At 45.5% G+C, this 15,375-nt stretch overlaps 1 long non-coding RNA gene across 1 annotated transcript; it reads right to left on the reverse strand.

The window, feature by feature from the left end:
* Positions 1-7,613: 7,613 nt before the first annotated feature.
* Positions 7,614-15,228, reverse strand: LOC147996005 (uncharacterized). The gene is made up of 3 exons (XR_015670479.1): positions 14,934-15,228; positions 12,528-12,797; positions 7,614-8,973 (listed from the first exon to the last, which is right to left on the reverse strand). It is a non-coding gene; the product is annotated as an uncharacterized LOC147996005 (long non-coding RNA).
* Between the last annotated feature and the right edge of the window lie 147 nt (positions 15,229-15,375).

Below are 15,375 nucleotides of genomic sequence, written 5' to 3' on the forward strand. Positions count from 1 at the left end.
AGCAACACCAGAAGAGAGTCCTGGCTCCTGGCTTCATGTTATCACTAACCCTTGCCTGGAAAGTGTCCATGAGGATGCAATAGACAGGCACCTGGGTACCCCTACACCTCACCACAGTTTCCAAATCCTTTCGAAAGCTTCCAGGTTAGCAGCGCGATGGTATTCTTCCAGGTGTCCCTCCTGCTCTGTAGAAGCCCTGCCCTTTCTTGTAAGCTTCTGTCTATCTATAATAAAATTCTGTCTAAAACATACCCTCTGTGGCCTGTGAATTTCATTCTTTCAATTTGCAAGTCAAGAAGCGAAGGGTCACTGGTTCCAGAGTGGCTTTGGTGGTAGCTGTTCTAGGACCCTGCTTACCCAGAAGCCAAGAAAGGCTCAGTCAGCCTTAAAGACAACCCAAGTTTCCTACGTCATCAGTAAGATTAAAGCACTCGGTTGGCTTCTCCCCATTCTGTTTATTTTGTCCAATTCTGGTGTATTAGGTATTGTTATTACCATTTTCTATTAAAAGCCTGTTTGTTTTCTGTCTAATGAGAGACAGAAAAGGATCTAGAGGGGAGGGGAGGTGGGAGGAACTGGGACGGGTAGAAGGAGGGGAAACTAATCAGGATATGGTATGTGAGGAAGAAAAAAACTGTTTTCAATAAAAGGAAAAAAGAAAAAGGAAAAGGAAATCAAGCAAAACAAAACAAGCACAGCAGTGCACTGCTAAGAGGCTGGGAGGTGCATTTTTTTTTCTTTTTTTCGGAGCTGGGGACCGAACCCAGGGTCTTGCGCTTGCTAGTGCTTAGCACTCTACCACTGAGCTAAATCCCCAACCCCAAGAGGTGCATGGTTTTAATCCCAGCAGGTATAAATCTCTGGGTTTGAGGCCAGCCTGGTCTACAGAGCGGTTCTAGGACAGCTAGGGGTACGGAAAAAATTCCTGTCTTTTTTTTTTAAGGCATTGTTACTGAATACATATCTGCAAGAATAAATTGTTTATTAGGGTTACCGACTTTCAAGGTGGGAATGTATGCCAAATATTTGAAATCTCACAGAGATTTATATTTTATACAGAGACGAGTTCAATACCTGTCTCTAGCATTTTAGTACATCAGTAGCAGAGCCAGAGGGAAAAATACAACACAAGCCTCCAGGTGTGGTCCCAGGCACCAGTGAAGTGACTTGCAGAGCATTAGATTTGAAGTGGACAGCAGCCTGGAGGGTTCCCACAGCCCCCCAAGAGGGTGAGAACAAGGACCCAGGGAGAGCCTGGCACCCAGGGTTCTCATCCTCAGGCCTTAGGGAGGTGGGGGACCTCTGTAGAGACATTGGAAGTCAGGGTAAGCAGAGCTGGAGGAGTCTGCCCAGGGTTAGAGCTTAGCAAGGAGCCAGGAGACCACTGGGCAGCAGCTGAAGCTGCAGTAACTCACTGTAAGTTCAAGGGCCGGGAGGGCTCTACACTCAAGCCTTTGGGAACAAAGTACAGAAGGAAATTAGCACAACACAAAACATTTTCTTCCTTCCTTCCTTCCTTCCTTCCTTCCTTCCTTCCTTCCTTCCTTTCTCTCTCTCTCTCTCTCTCTCTCTCTCTCTCTCTCTCTCTCTCTCTCTTTCTTTCTTTCTTTCTTTCTTTCTTTCTTTCTTTCTTTCTTTCTTTCTTTCTTTTTGCCAAGGAAAAAATTTAACCAGAGCAATATCAGAGAGTAAAGGCAGGGAGTATTGGTGTGTGTGTGTATGTGTATGGTGTGTATGGTATGTGTGTGCATGTGTGTGTGTGTGTGTGTGTGTGTGTGTGTGGTGTGTGTGTGTATGTGTGTATGGTTTGTGTGTATGTGTGTGTATATGTGTGGTGTGTGTATATGTATGTGATATGCATACTCACTTGTGTTTGCAGTGGGTTTTTTTGTTTTGTTTTGTTCTTTTTTGGTGTTTTTCTCTGTTGTTTTTCTACCTTATATTTCAAGGCAGGATCTCTCACTGAACCTGAAGTTCAGTATTTCCACTGGAGTAGCTAGCCCGCAAGCTCCAAGGATCTGCCTGTCTTTGCCTCTCCAGAAATGGGGTTATAGGCACAGCACCACCCCAGCTTTTATGTAGGTATTGAAAGTCTGAACTGAGGTCAGCGTTACACAGTGGGTACTTGACCCACTGGGCCATCTCCTGTCTTCTAATGTTTGGTTTTAAAAATAGTAGGAAAGAAAAATAGTGGGAAAATGTAGCCATCATCATCATCATCATCATCATCATCATCATCATCATCAGAGAGTTTAGTATGTAGAAAATACAGTAGTTAAATATCAAGGTATAAACAGGTTACAAATGAGCATTCCTAAACCGAATGAGCATTTTAGTCCACAGGACAGTGAACATGTCTGAGTTCTAGAACTGTCAGCAGCTGTCTATGATGATGTCGGACAGATCAGTCATGGTAACCAACAGATACTGTTAGCATGTTCCTCTGACTGTCAAGCCAATGCAACCAAAAGATAAATCCGAGTCTTGAATTCATTCATTCAGCATTTCACTCAGACATGTAGCAAGCATTTACTGAGGGCCTGCCTCATGCCACTCTCTATGCTGGCCATGGGAAATAAGACATGCACAGTGCTGCACGAATGCCCTTAAGAAAGCCCAGGTCAAGAAAAGAGACAGTGGCTTGGAAGCTGTGTAACTGCAAACTGATGACTTATGAGCTATAACAAAGCGAGCTCCTAGACCATAGCATTGCATTGTGGAAAAGGAATTCTAGTTCATTTCTAAATGATGCATTCATATGCCAGGAAAGGACCTTTTCCAAATCCTCTACTCTTGGGGCAATGGAATGCCACGTCAGAACCACTCTTTTTACAGAGGAGGCATGACAGAGACAAGGAGATCAGGGGGGCTGAAGACCATTTGTGCTGCAGAAGCTCATTTCTGTAGCACTCAGCAGAGATTGATACTGAATAGCAATGCTTTTAAGTTTTAAGGATCCCAGAGTTCGTCCTAGTCTACAGCAGTTCTTGCCAGATGGTTCCCCTGTTTTGCACAATGACACATCTCATTGTCAGACACAAAGGTAAAATACACAGTGGAAGATTGAGATTCAGTCTGTCAATCAAATACATTTTAATTTTAGAATCGTAGCATCTCATTTCCCCACAGAATTGACTAAATTAGAAACATTTAGGGGTACTATATGCACAACCAACTATGCTTTCAGAATCTTGTTTCGGAAGGGCAAAGATAAATTACGTAGACAGCTCAGTTGGAAAAGGGTTCTCAGGTACCCACCTGTGTTTGAGCCCCAGACCCCTTGTTTTAAAATGTCAGTGACACATTGAAGTCCTAGTAAGTCCCTGTGGCTCATTGGCCAGCCAGCCTGCTTGGTGAGTGAGACCCTGACTCAAAAAACAACATGGATAGAGCCCAAGGAACAACCCTGGTTTTCACGTGCATGTGTATCTGCATATACACATACATATGCACATGTATACACACACTCACATACACACTGACACATACACTCATGCACATACACACATTCAAGACACTCACGTATACACACACATTGAAACACACTCATACACACATTCACACACACTCACACACATTCACACACACTCACACACATTCATATACACTCACATACACATTCAAGCACATTCACACTCACACAGAACAAGGGCAAAGATAACACTTGTGAACATTCTGTGTCAATTGGGAAGCTATGCCACCGACATACAGACATACACACGGTGCATAGGACTCCATATCCTGATTTCATGATATATGAAGTTCTTTATCACGGGTTTGTCTCAACTTCCAGTGCGTGCTTTATGACAGGTGACTTCTGTCTATATGCTTGGTGCCCTGAAGACTGTAAGGCTCAGATCTGATGATCTTAATAGTCTGCGAACAGCAGCTTGCACACTTACTTATACAAAATGAAGTTGAGCACAGAAACAAGTTACAAACACTTCTGCAAGAAAGCATCTGATTTGCACAAATACATGTTGTGCTTTGTTCTGTTGGTTTTTTTTTTTTCTTTTTTCCGGAGCTGAGGACCGAATCCAGGGCCTTGCGCTTGCTAGGCAAGAGCTCTACCGCTGAGCTAAATCCCCAACCCTGTTCTGTTGGTTTTTGTTGTTTGCTTTATTTCATTTTGTTTTGTTTGAGACAGGTTCTCTCTACACAGTCCTGGCTGTTCTGGAACTCACTCTCTACACCAGGGTGGCTTTGAACTCACAGAGCTCAACCATTCTCTGCATTTTGAATGCTGGGATTAAAGACTCCTGTACCAACGCCCCGCTACAGATATATATTCTAAAGAAATTGCAGAGACATTTCATGGGTCTTGTGACATCTTCTTATCCAACCATTTCTCTCTGTGTGTATTAGGGTGGTCAGAGAGGATTTGAACTGCCATTCTTGAGCTTTCTTCTCAGAAGACATTTTGGTTAGCAATTATGTCCAAATTACTGGTGAGCCTACCTGACCAGGCTAGACCGAAGCTCATATTTACAGTCATTTATGAAATGTATTTATTTTTCACTTTATGAGGACGATGGTGATAAGATGATTGAGAGGAGGAATAAAACAATTTCAGATTATCCCTTGATGGTGCCTTGCATGATCAAAATCTATGAGTAGCATAGCCCCTTCTCTTGAGAATCTTAAATACAGCATTCACTAGCATATTAAAGGACCTCTCTCACTGTTGAAATCAAAGTTCAACCCCAGAAATCATCTTCCTTCCCCTCCACTTTCTTCACTAGCAGATTCCTACAGATGTCCCAGGCAAACTGTAGCCTCCTTTAAGGGGCTCATAGTCTGAGACTAGCTTCAGACTCGATGTAGCGAAGGGGATCTTACCTTCCTGATTGTCCTCCTACCACGTCTCGAGTGATGGGATCATAGGCACGTGCTCACTGCTGGAGATTTAACTCGGGCCTTAATACGTGTTGGACACAGGTTTAAAGTTTACTTTTTTGTTAGTAGTTAGAAAATACCAAACGTTATAACTTGAGATAAAACAAGAACTGACTTTTTTTTTTTTTTTTGGTTTGTTTGGTTTTTTTTGAGTAAAAAATTTTTTTTTCTAAAAGAATTTCAACCTAGTGTGTTAGCATTGGTGGCTGCATTTCAATGCCGCTGACTAGTTTTTCCTTCAGAAACTTCTACCTCACAGTAAGAAAGCAAGGTAATGGGGCAGATGGGAAGGGGTGGGCTTAAGGACCATTGAGGCTGTGTCTGTTTTAAAGTGTAGTTTTGTTATCTTGAAGTTGAAGTTTTATGGTATATTTAACTCTTTATTTATCTATCATTGTTGTGGTGGGCGGACAGGATGGTAGAGGGTTTGGGTGTGTTATGGCTTTTGTGTGAAGTTCCGAAACCGGCTTCGTGGGGTTGTTCTCTCCTTCCACCTTTACATGTGTTCTAGGGGTCCAACTCAGGTCGCTGAGCTTGCCTGGCAAGTGCCTCTATCCACCAAGACTTCTTGCTGACCCATTAAGAGATTTTAGAAAAATAGCTGTATAGAAGTTGATTTTCGTGAAGAAATGACCAACTTAGTGTGAGTCTTATCTGGCACAGCTGTTCATGCAGATGCCCTGGGGGAGCTGTTAGCAATTCTTCTAGGCTCCGCCCAACGGTTACCTAGCAACAGCTTGCATCTCCGCCCTCCAGGTACCAGCCAGGAGCCAGGCTTATAAGATGGCCTCCGGTTACCTCTCCCTCCCTCCCTCCTTTCCTCCCTCCCTCCTTCCCTCCCTCCTTCCCTCCCTCCCTCCGTCCCTTCCTCCTTTCCCTTCCTTCTCTCTTTCATCCTCTAACCCACGTGTCTCCGACTGGCCTGTTCCCCTTCCTCATTCCTCTCTCTGTTCTTCTCTGCCCACCCCCTCCTTCTCTCCCTCTACCCCTTTTCCAGGTCCCCTTCCCATTTCACCAATGAACCTTCTTCATATTCGGTCTGTAGCATGGCTGATTCCTCGTGGGGAGCATCTTGGCAGGGCCACACTGTATCACCGTGTTTTATCACACACAACAGAAGTGGCCTTGGGGCTCACTTGGGCTCTCTGGTCACGGCCCATAGGTAGCGTTGGCAGACCAGGTCAGGTTTCCTTCCCTGGCTCTAGATTCACTCTTGCTGAGCTCTGGGCTCTGGACAGACTCATTCCTAAAGGCAGGCATTGGTTTTTCCTGCTGTGTGTCTTGTTCACCGTCTGGAATTACTGTTCTCCAGACGTCTGTTTCTCCTCTCCAGCCAAAACCAGCTGGACTCACTGTCAAGGGGAAGGCAGAGTTGAGAAGCATGGTGTGTGCATTCTCCCTCAGTTCCTACCCTTCAGTATTTCATTGTCCTTGGCTGCTCTGTCCTGTGTGTCGTGTGTGTGTGTGTGTGTGTGTGTGTGTGTGTGTGTTATGAGGGGGGTTTTGTAACACCACTAGCCACATATGTGTTTGTCTTCTTAAGTTCCAGTCCTGAGCAAGGAGTGCTCTCCCAAGTCCCCTTCCAGCACCTGCTGACCTGTCAAATTGGCTCATTATGCTACATTAACAAACAAACAAACAAACAAACCAAAAAAACCCAAAACAAACAAAAAACAAAAATCAAAACAAACAGAACAAAAAACTATTGGATAGGAAAGATACATGCCAAAGTTAATGTGTGTGTGTGTGTGTGTGTGTGTGTGTGCGCGTGTGCACACGCACACGCACACACACACACACACACACACATACATGTCCCATCTGTTTCCCCATCTGTCCATCTGTCTGTTTGCCTGCCCAACGAGTTTGACTTTGTCTTCAGTCACAGCTTGGGAAGCCATAGGAACCAGACATCTGTGCCCTTAGCTCCCAGGGCAGTGGTGTGTGGGTGACTTGCAAGCTGGCTTGTGCTTGTGGAACAGCTGTGAAAGTACAGGACTACTACCCTTTTGTTCAAAGAAAAGAAAAGAAAAGAAAAGAAAAAACGAGTCTACCCAGTAAGGTAAAGAGACACCTTGCTTCCTCAGACCGGAATTTCAGAACTTCTAGTCAGTGGAGTCTTTGGGGCTGGTCCCTAATCTTTTCTTTTCCAAGTTTCTTTCAAAGGATGATTAAAATGTCTTTAACTAACTATTAAAACCCAAGCGTTCTAACATAGAGGACAAGATTTATAAAATCCTTTTAATTACCGGAACCAGATTTTTGTCCGCCCCCCCCCCCCCATCTGTAAATACCAGTTTACTCCTTAACCAAATTTGGCTTTAATTAAACTGGATGTTGGAGATGCTGGGTGCTAGAAAATACCTCCATTTGCATTAGCCCTGTTTTAATGGAGCTGACTTCACAGCAAGGATCAGAGGCTTGGATAATTTATTGTTGAAACTGGAAAATCGGGCAAAATGGGATTTGCTTTCCATATAGGAACTCATGGTAATTACACACACCCTTGCCACTTCTGATTTATTCAGTGGCGTAGTAGTGGGATTAGCAGGAAGTCCTTCAGTGATGTGAGATTAGCGCTCGTGTTCTCTCTCTCTCTCTCTCTCTCTCTCTCTCTCCCTCCCTCCCTCTCTCTCTCCACCGGCATTGGTGCATTGAAACTAGCAACCTGGTTTATGGTTCTAATGACAAGGAAAAGGAAAACCAGAGCCTGCTTTCCTGTTCAACTTCTTGTTTAATATTCAGTATGGCACACAGTTTGTTGAGAAAATAAGGGCCGTGTTTTGCCATCCCCTTACGGATTTCAGTCAACACAGGGAGGTGTTTGAAATGATCTGCTAAGCCCGTTTCCCTGCCTTGAACCATCTGGTTCAAATTCTGTCTACCTGTTTGGAGTGCAGCCGTTTTGTCTGCCTGTACATTCAAGGAAGTCACAACTCATTAACAGTTTAGGGGAAATCCCTGTGGAAATGGACAACTTTACTATTGTGGTAGATCTCCCCTTGGGAGCAAATTAGATAGGGCTTTTATGTAAACCAAAGACACTTTAGGCATATTGGGAGACCTGAAAAAGATGGTGGGGGGTGAGGAGTACTGAACTAATCTAAAAGTTCTTATTTTAAATGGGAACAAAGGTGTGGTGTGTCATAATCTGACCGGTGGCAGAGTTTAGCCGTAAATGGCCAACGTGACGTAACAAGCAGGACTTCAGTTCTGTGATGGGGCTCTCGACCTTGTCCTGGTAGGCTGCTTATCCCCAAACTGTAGTTATCTAGACAACCTTTATCTTTGACTAAGCCAGTAGATCTACGGTGATAGATACTTTGACTATTGCTTGTGACAAACTTCTGACAGGAAGCAACTTAAGGGAAGAAGGGTTTGTCTGTTCTCTCAGTTTGAGGGATACAGCTCATCTTAGGAAGGTAGGCGTGTGCAGAAATGTGAGGTAGCAGGAGTCTGAGATGATTGGTCACACTGACCGCTCAAGAACCAGAGAGAGGTTGATGCTGGATTCCAAGGGCTTTTGGGAACCCACACTGAGGTTTGCAGGTTCTTGGGTCTTGGAACAATACACTGAAATAGGGGTACACACATAGCGACAGAAACAGAAGCATATTCTATCTCTGTCTCCTACATGAGACAAAAGTCAGATGGAGACCAACCATGATATCTACTGATTCTTCTTGATGTCTCCATGTTGGGGGCTAGAAAGCTTCTATTTTAGTCTTCTGAATACAATCATGCCTGTATCATATGGTTTTGGCCAGCATTGTCAAGGCTCACTAGTAGTTTCTGGAAAATACTTCTCTCCTAGTAAATTGGAAGTGGTATTGTCAGACCCAGTTCCTTCTTGACTCAGGGAGATAGATTTTGTGTGGATGTGATGTCTTACGACTTTCAGGGCAAGGATATAAAAAGTCCAGACACCAGGCCCTGAACTGAAGTCAGTGCTGTCTTGCTCTAGATTTCCTCTTTGTTATTTTAGCCACAGTCCTGGCTACTGGTGGCAGACAGCAGTGCTGACAATCACCTGCCAATTCTCAGCTTCATAATCCACAGATTCAATCATCCACGGATCTGAAACAAGCAGGAGAAAATGAGAGACTAAGGTCAGTCTATACGAGCTTTTTTCCTGTCACTCTTCCCCAAACGGAATAATATAATAACTGCCCACATAGCACTTAGATTATATCAGGCATTAGAAGTCTTCTGGAGGTGAAAATACTCTGGATATAAGTAGGTTATATGCAATGTGTGGAGGCATATACACAGGTTCTATTCAATGGCTATACCATTCTACAAAAGGAAGCTGAACACCGGCAGCTTTTGGAACGAGTCCCTCACAAGACACCATTGGCATCTTGTACTCATGCAGGCCTTGAGAAGGACCTGGGTTCTCATAGCTTGTGAACTCATAGCTTCTGTCACCATAGCATCTGGGTTGCGCTATGCATGAAGGCCTGGAAGATGCTGTCGGGTCTTAGCGCATTCTGGTTAGCGTGGTATCCACTGAAGGAACAAACCAAAGATTCAAGGAGAAGGACAAAAGATTCTTTAAGTGCTTCCACGAGGGAAGTGGTACACCAGGAGTGTTCCATTTCAACGATTCCGTGCTACAACAGCAAATGAAAAGTCAACTTCTCCTTTTCAGAGGATGTGACACGCCTCCCATGGTCCCATTCTTATACACATTTCTTCCACTACGTCTCTCTTCCTACTTCTTGAGTTTTGGTGAAAGGGTTGATGTGTTCATTCATTACGATTGTCATGGCTGACCAATGGTGCCGATTCACGCCCCACCAGCTCCCCCCACCTCTTCGTTTTTCCTGAGAACTCTGCCTCAGCACCAGAGGTCTCACTTTACACTACACTAGTTTAAAGGTCCGGTATAAGCTCAAGGAGGCACACGCAAACTTAGAGTGTCTGAAATTTCAGCCTTGAAAGAGAATCTCCAGTGACAAGGAAATGAAGAGGGGATCCCTCAGAGCGGAGACCAATGCTCTGTTTCCTGACGCAAAACCGGAGAGGAGAGCACAGAGTAAAGACTGCCATAATGTCTCTGCTTTTCCTGGACTGGATTTTGTTTGGGGGGAGGCCAGAGAAGGGGGAGAAATCAGGGAGGGATAGAGGGAGGGAAGGAGACAGAGTCAGAGAGAGAGAGAGAGAGAGAGACAGAGACAGAGACAGAGACACAGAGACAGAGCGCTTTCCATTGATCTAATACACAGAACAGAAGAGAAAGTGAGGCCGCAAAAAGCTGACCGCTCATTTTGGAGTTTCCCTAGAGGTATTTTGCTCAAGGACAAAGAACCTCTTCTAAGAGGAGTTTCCCCTTTGCCCTGGAAAGACTCCAAAGGCAGAGCCAAATCTAGCAGGTCAAAGGTCCTATCTACAAGACTTCCTTGGGGTTTTGGACTCTTGGCAGGGAGCAGCAGATTTCCTCTTTGGTGGGAAGTCCTCAACCAGTGAGCAGGTTGGGGGAGGGAGAGGGCAGCCCTTCCTACCACCACTCAAATTTAACATTTAAATTGGAAAAGACTGCTGTCCCTGGGTTCGTGGGAAGGGACAGTACATTGCCTCCTTTACAAAGGTCAAAATGTTCCTCAAGCTCAGTGAGGACTCTGTTTCTGGATTAGCCTCCCTTGAACCAAGCAACTACAGGAATGAGCCGCTGAGACCTTATGCGCCCCTCACAGGGTTCCCCATCTTAGAGGCAACCGTTCTCAGCTTCCACTCAGGAGCAAACCCTTCAGATACTGACCTTGAAAGCTATGACCTTACTCAGGAAGAACATGGAGGCTGTGTAGCCTGTTTGGTGGTCATGTACTGCCAATGCACAGTTCCTTTCTAAGGGGTTCATGAGTCAGAGATCATGGTAGTGTTGACACGTGTGCTGGGCTTGATTGGTAAAGCTGCCCCTGCAGCTCCCAGAACCTCACCAGTTTCCCACTTCATTCATACAAAAGCTGATTACTTCTTCCTTTTTTGGTTTGCTCTTGCAACAAGACCTTGGATGATTCCATTGTTGGGAGAGAATTACATTTGAAAATGACTGTTCTTTTTTAAAGTAGAAATTACTCTTCCCCCCACCCCCCTTTTCTCAGCTAGGGTAATCCCTGATGAAGACTTTATTCTTTTTCATATCTTTAACACACCCCTTCCGCTGACAGTTTGGCCACTTTCTTTCTGGGCTCCAAGTCAGTGTGTATAGCTACTCCAGGATGCCCCAAGGAACCAGAGACTTATCAATGCTGCTGAGGCTCTGATTACACACCCAAGAATATGGTGCCCTGGCACACCGACTATTTTGATCTGAAGGGCAAGTGTTCTCAAGCAAGAGATTTTTAAAAGTAACTTATTATTTTTATATTATTATTGTTATTGTTATTGTTATTGTTATTATTATTATTATTATTATTATTATTATTATTATTATTGCCAAACTCCCTTCTCTGTCTGCTCTCCTTCCTCCCAAGGCAGGACATAGAAACTAAAATTTCCTTCTGCAAGACAAGTCATGGAAATTGGACCCCCTTCCCTGTAACAGCCACAGACCCTGGAATAGGTTCTAACCTCCTCCTGCCTTCCTGGGACACCTTCCAGTGAATAGAAGGTCTACACACTGTAGGACCTAAGTGTGTCTCTCTAGAGCTGTTCCCTACATCCTCAGGAAGAGGCGATGCCATACAGGGAGCCGAGAAGAATCTGGAGGGAGGCTCATTACCACTGGGATCTTTTGTCCCATGGCTGTCTATTCTCCACAGAATCTACACACAAACCAGGAACTTCCCCTTGAGTCTTTGAGCCTTTGTTTTCAAAAGCCCCCATGTCATCGATTAAATTCCTCATGCCTCTCTTCTTAGCCAGTCCTCTGTGATAGAACTGGTGGCTGTGACCCTGAGGAGAGATGAGGAGTGTGGTGTCCCAGCTCCCTCCTCGCTGTGTAAATTTGAACTTTGCCCTACCCTTCCTACTTCTGCAGACCTGATGACTGCTAACACTGTGCTGGCTACCTCAGGCCAACCCTGCCAATCAGCTTCATCTTTCTCACTCCCTGACTTTCCCCATTTAACTGTCAGGTCCATTTCAGAAGAGCCTGGGGGGAAAATCTCTGTGTTCTCTATTGTCTTTGCCTGACCAGCCTTGGCCTTGTGAGCGCTGACTCCTGTCAACTCCCCAACTGATTCCCTTCCTTCTTTGAGCCCTGCTCAGGATCAGCCTCTCCCCATTAGACACCAGAGCTGCCTTTAAAAACATTAGGTCAGGCGACTTTCTAGCTTAAACACCTTCCTGTAAAGCTCCCTACCGTTGCCTGCAAGGCAACTCACATTCCTTAGTCCGGCTTATCAGCCTTCAGCGTCTGCCTTTTCCTTTCTTGCATCATGTTCTGGCGTCACATCGGCTTCTGGAAAGTTCATCAGACCTCCATGTTGTTTCACATTGCCCTGCAATCTGCTCTTCCTTTGTTTTCCTTCAAACACCTGCTTCCCTTCTTTGCCTAGTGAACTTGGAGAGGGAGGCATCCCTCCCTCGACCCCCTGGAAGGTCGCTGAAGCTAGTGCACAGAAGCCTGAGTAAAGGAGAGAGGAGATACGAACTCATGAGCATGCGCAAAGACACCTCGAGCTTACACAATCTAGTGACGACCCTCTGGAAAAAGTTGATCTCAGCTAAACACTTGTCTCCATTGGATCGCATTATCTTGCTTGTTGATTTGATGTTGAAGGGCCTAGCCCACTGTAGGTGGTTCCATTCTTAGGCAGGGGGGCATAGGCTATGTAAGAAGGGTAGTTGAACACACCAGTCTGTGGATAAACGAGCCAGTAAGCTTTAACCTCCCTCATTTCTGCCTCCACGTTCCTTCTTGAGTCTCTGCCCGGACTTCTGTCAACAATGTCGGACTGTGGGGTAGAAGTGTAAAAATGAAATAAACTTTCCCTGGTTGCTTGTGGATATGATGTTTATCATGACAATAGAAATCAAAGTAGGCCAGGGGATAAATTTCAAGTGGACGATTTTCAAGTTGACCGTGACCGTTGAACGGACCTATAGAACAGACAATGATTTGTGAATGACTCAGGAAGCTGAATGGGCCGAAGGGAAGACAGTGGCTTGTGACAGTGACTATCTAGATGTGGAGACGGCCTTCACTTTGTCTTTTGAGTTTATTTTTCCCTGGCTATTGGAGCCTGGGAGGGGATAAAGGGCAACCTTTTGCTGGGTCTGGTAAAGTAATTTCAGGGGGGGAGCCCCTTGCTGAGCTTGGGGATCAGGGAGAGACAAGGGGAGGTTGGCGAGGCCTTCCAGCTGCCTTTAATAAAGTGCTCGGCGTGTCCCAGGGCTGTACTTGGGTGTTTCATTTTCTGAGACCCAACAGACTCCTATCGCGAGTCTGAAACTCATATCACCGTCTGTTTGCTTGATTTCTTTCCCCCTCTCCCACCGAACCCTGGTTCTATCTTTTGAGACAGTATCTCTTTATGCAGTTCTGGTTAGCCTTGAGTTCGAGGTTCTCCCTCCTTAGCCTCTGTGCAGGGATTGCAGGGGTGTATCACTATGCCTGTTTTTCACATGCTTCCCTTGGGCCCCTCCTCTAAACTCCTGAGGTGCAAATCACCCATTTGGAGTACCCCTGGGAGCCTACTGTCCCTGCACCATGCTGTCTCCATGTACTCACTCGAAACAAAGGCTACAGTGTATATCATTATATGTATTTCCTAAGTCCAGGAAATACGTGTTCTGCCTCTCCCTGATGGAAAGTGAACTTGGAGCGAGAAAAGTATGCCGGCGTAGGCTCCTCAGCTGTAGCAGAACACACCAGTGGGGTTATTGATAATGGGAGGGACCGAGCAAGTGCGCACCAAGGCACATGGAAAGCTCTACCACACATTCTATTTGTAATCTTAAAACTGCTCTAAAAATAGTCTATTAAAACACTAGTCAGGGCCGGGGAGGTTGGAGAGATACCGCATCCGATATAAGCACTGGCTGCTTTTCCAAAGGATCCAGGTTCAATTCCTAGCACTCACAAGGCAGCGCATAGCTCTCCTCAACTCCAGCCACAGGAGTTCTGACACCCTGTGGATTGCAGGTGAGGGCGGGTGGAATCTAATTCGTCAGATAAGGCTAGAGCCTGTGATTGGGCAACGGAAAAAGAAGGCGGGGCTGGAAGTTTTAGAGAAAAACGGGAACTGAGGGGAAGAGCCAGGGAGAAGGTAGTAGAGGGACCTGATCCACGTGGCTTGAAAGAGTCACAGGTAGCTATGGCTATCACAGAGGACAATAGAGTAATGTAGGGTGCATTTGCCCCATCTAGGTGTGCAATATCAATTGAGTTTTGAGATTTTCTGTGTTGGCATTTTTTTTGGGGGGGGTGCAGGGCCAACAGTTGAGAATTTACTGTTATAAAATCTGACTGATAGATTATAAGCCTCTGGAGATTTCTTTATACGGGGTTCGGGGTTTAGAGCCAGTCTTGGCAGACTGTCCACAGGGGACAACTGACTGGGAACGCGAGCTCTTGGGTGGCAAGCGAACCGTGGGAAATTGGGCGGACCGCCGCTTCGGGATAGCCATGGGAGCCGGGAGACCGCCTTTGCCGAGTGTAGCCGGAGATAGCGTGGATTTTTTTAATTACACGCTACAACACCCTCACACAGATATACGTTCAAGCAAAGCACCAATGCACATAAAATAAAAATATAACAATTAAAACAAAATAATCAGGGCTGCAGAGATGGCGCAGCAGTTAAGAGCACTTGCTAGTCTTGTAGAGGAACTGTGTTTGGTTCCTGACACCCATACCAGGATGCTGACAGCTGTCTGTAACTCTAGCTGTAAGAGGTTTAACGGTTTCTTCTGGCCTCTGAGGGCAACAGCATGCATGGACAGACCCCCCCCCCCCCCAACACACACAAAGACAATCTCTCTCTCTCTCTCTCTCTCTCTCTCTCTCTCTCTCACACACACACACACACACACACACACACACACACACACACACACACACATCATAATAAAAATCTTAAAATACAAACCCTTGGGTAGGAGATGGGAAGTGGATGGTTGTCTCTGTAGAGGGCATTTTGTTTCTCCCTTTATTTCTTTTAATCTGGGCCAATTTTCCTCTCTACCATCGCCCACATCTCCCCTTCACTTGCCCCATGAAGAAATACCAGATCTTCTCACCTGAAAGGATCTTCCCATACTCTGTTCTGCCCGCTTAGTATTCCTGCAATCCCTTCCTCTCCCAGAAACCTCACTCAGGATTACTTCTGCCAAGGTCAACTCTGACCTAAATTGCCACATTCCAGGTCTCTTCCTTCCTTATCTAATTTGTTTCTTGTCCCTGACAGCACATTGTATTCTTTTTGTTTGTTTTAGTGAAGGGTGTTACCATGTAGCCCCGGCTGACCTGGAAACTCACTCTATTACCAGGCTGGCCTTGAAGTCAGTGGATCCACTTGCCTGTGCCCTGGG

Source organism: Rattus norvegicus, chromosome 2 (assembly GCF_021556685.1).
Source record: "Rattus norvegicus strain SHRSP/BbbUtx chromosome 2, alternate assembly SHRSP_T2T, whole genome shotgun sequence".
Lineage (NCBI taxonomy): Eukaryota > Metazoa > Chordata > Mammalia > Rodentia > Muridae > Rattus > Rattus norvegicus.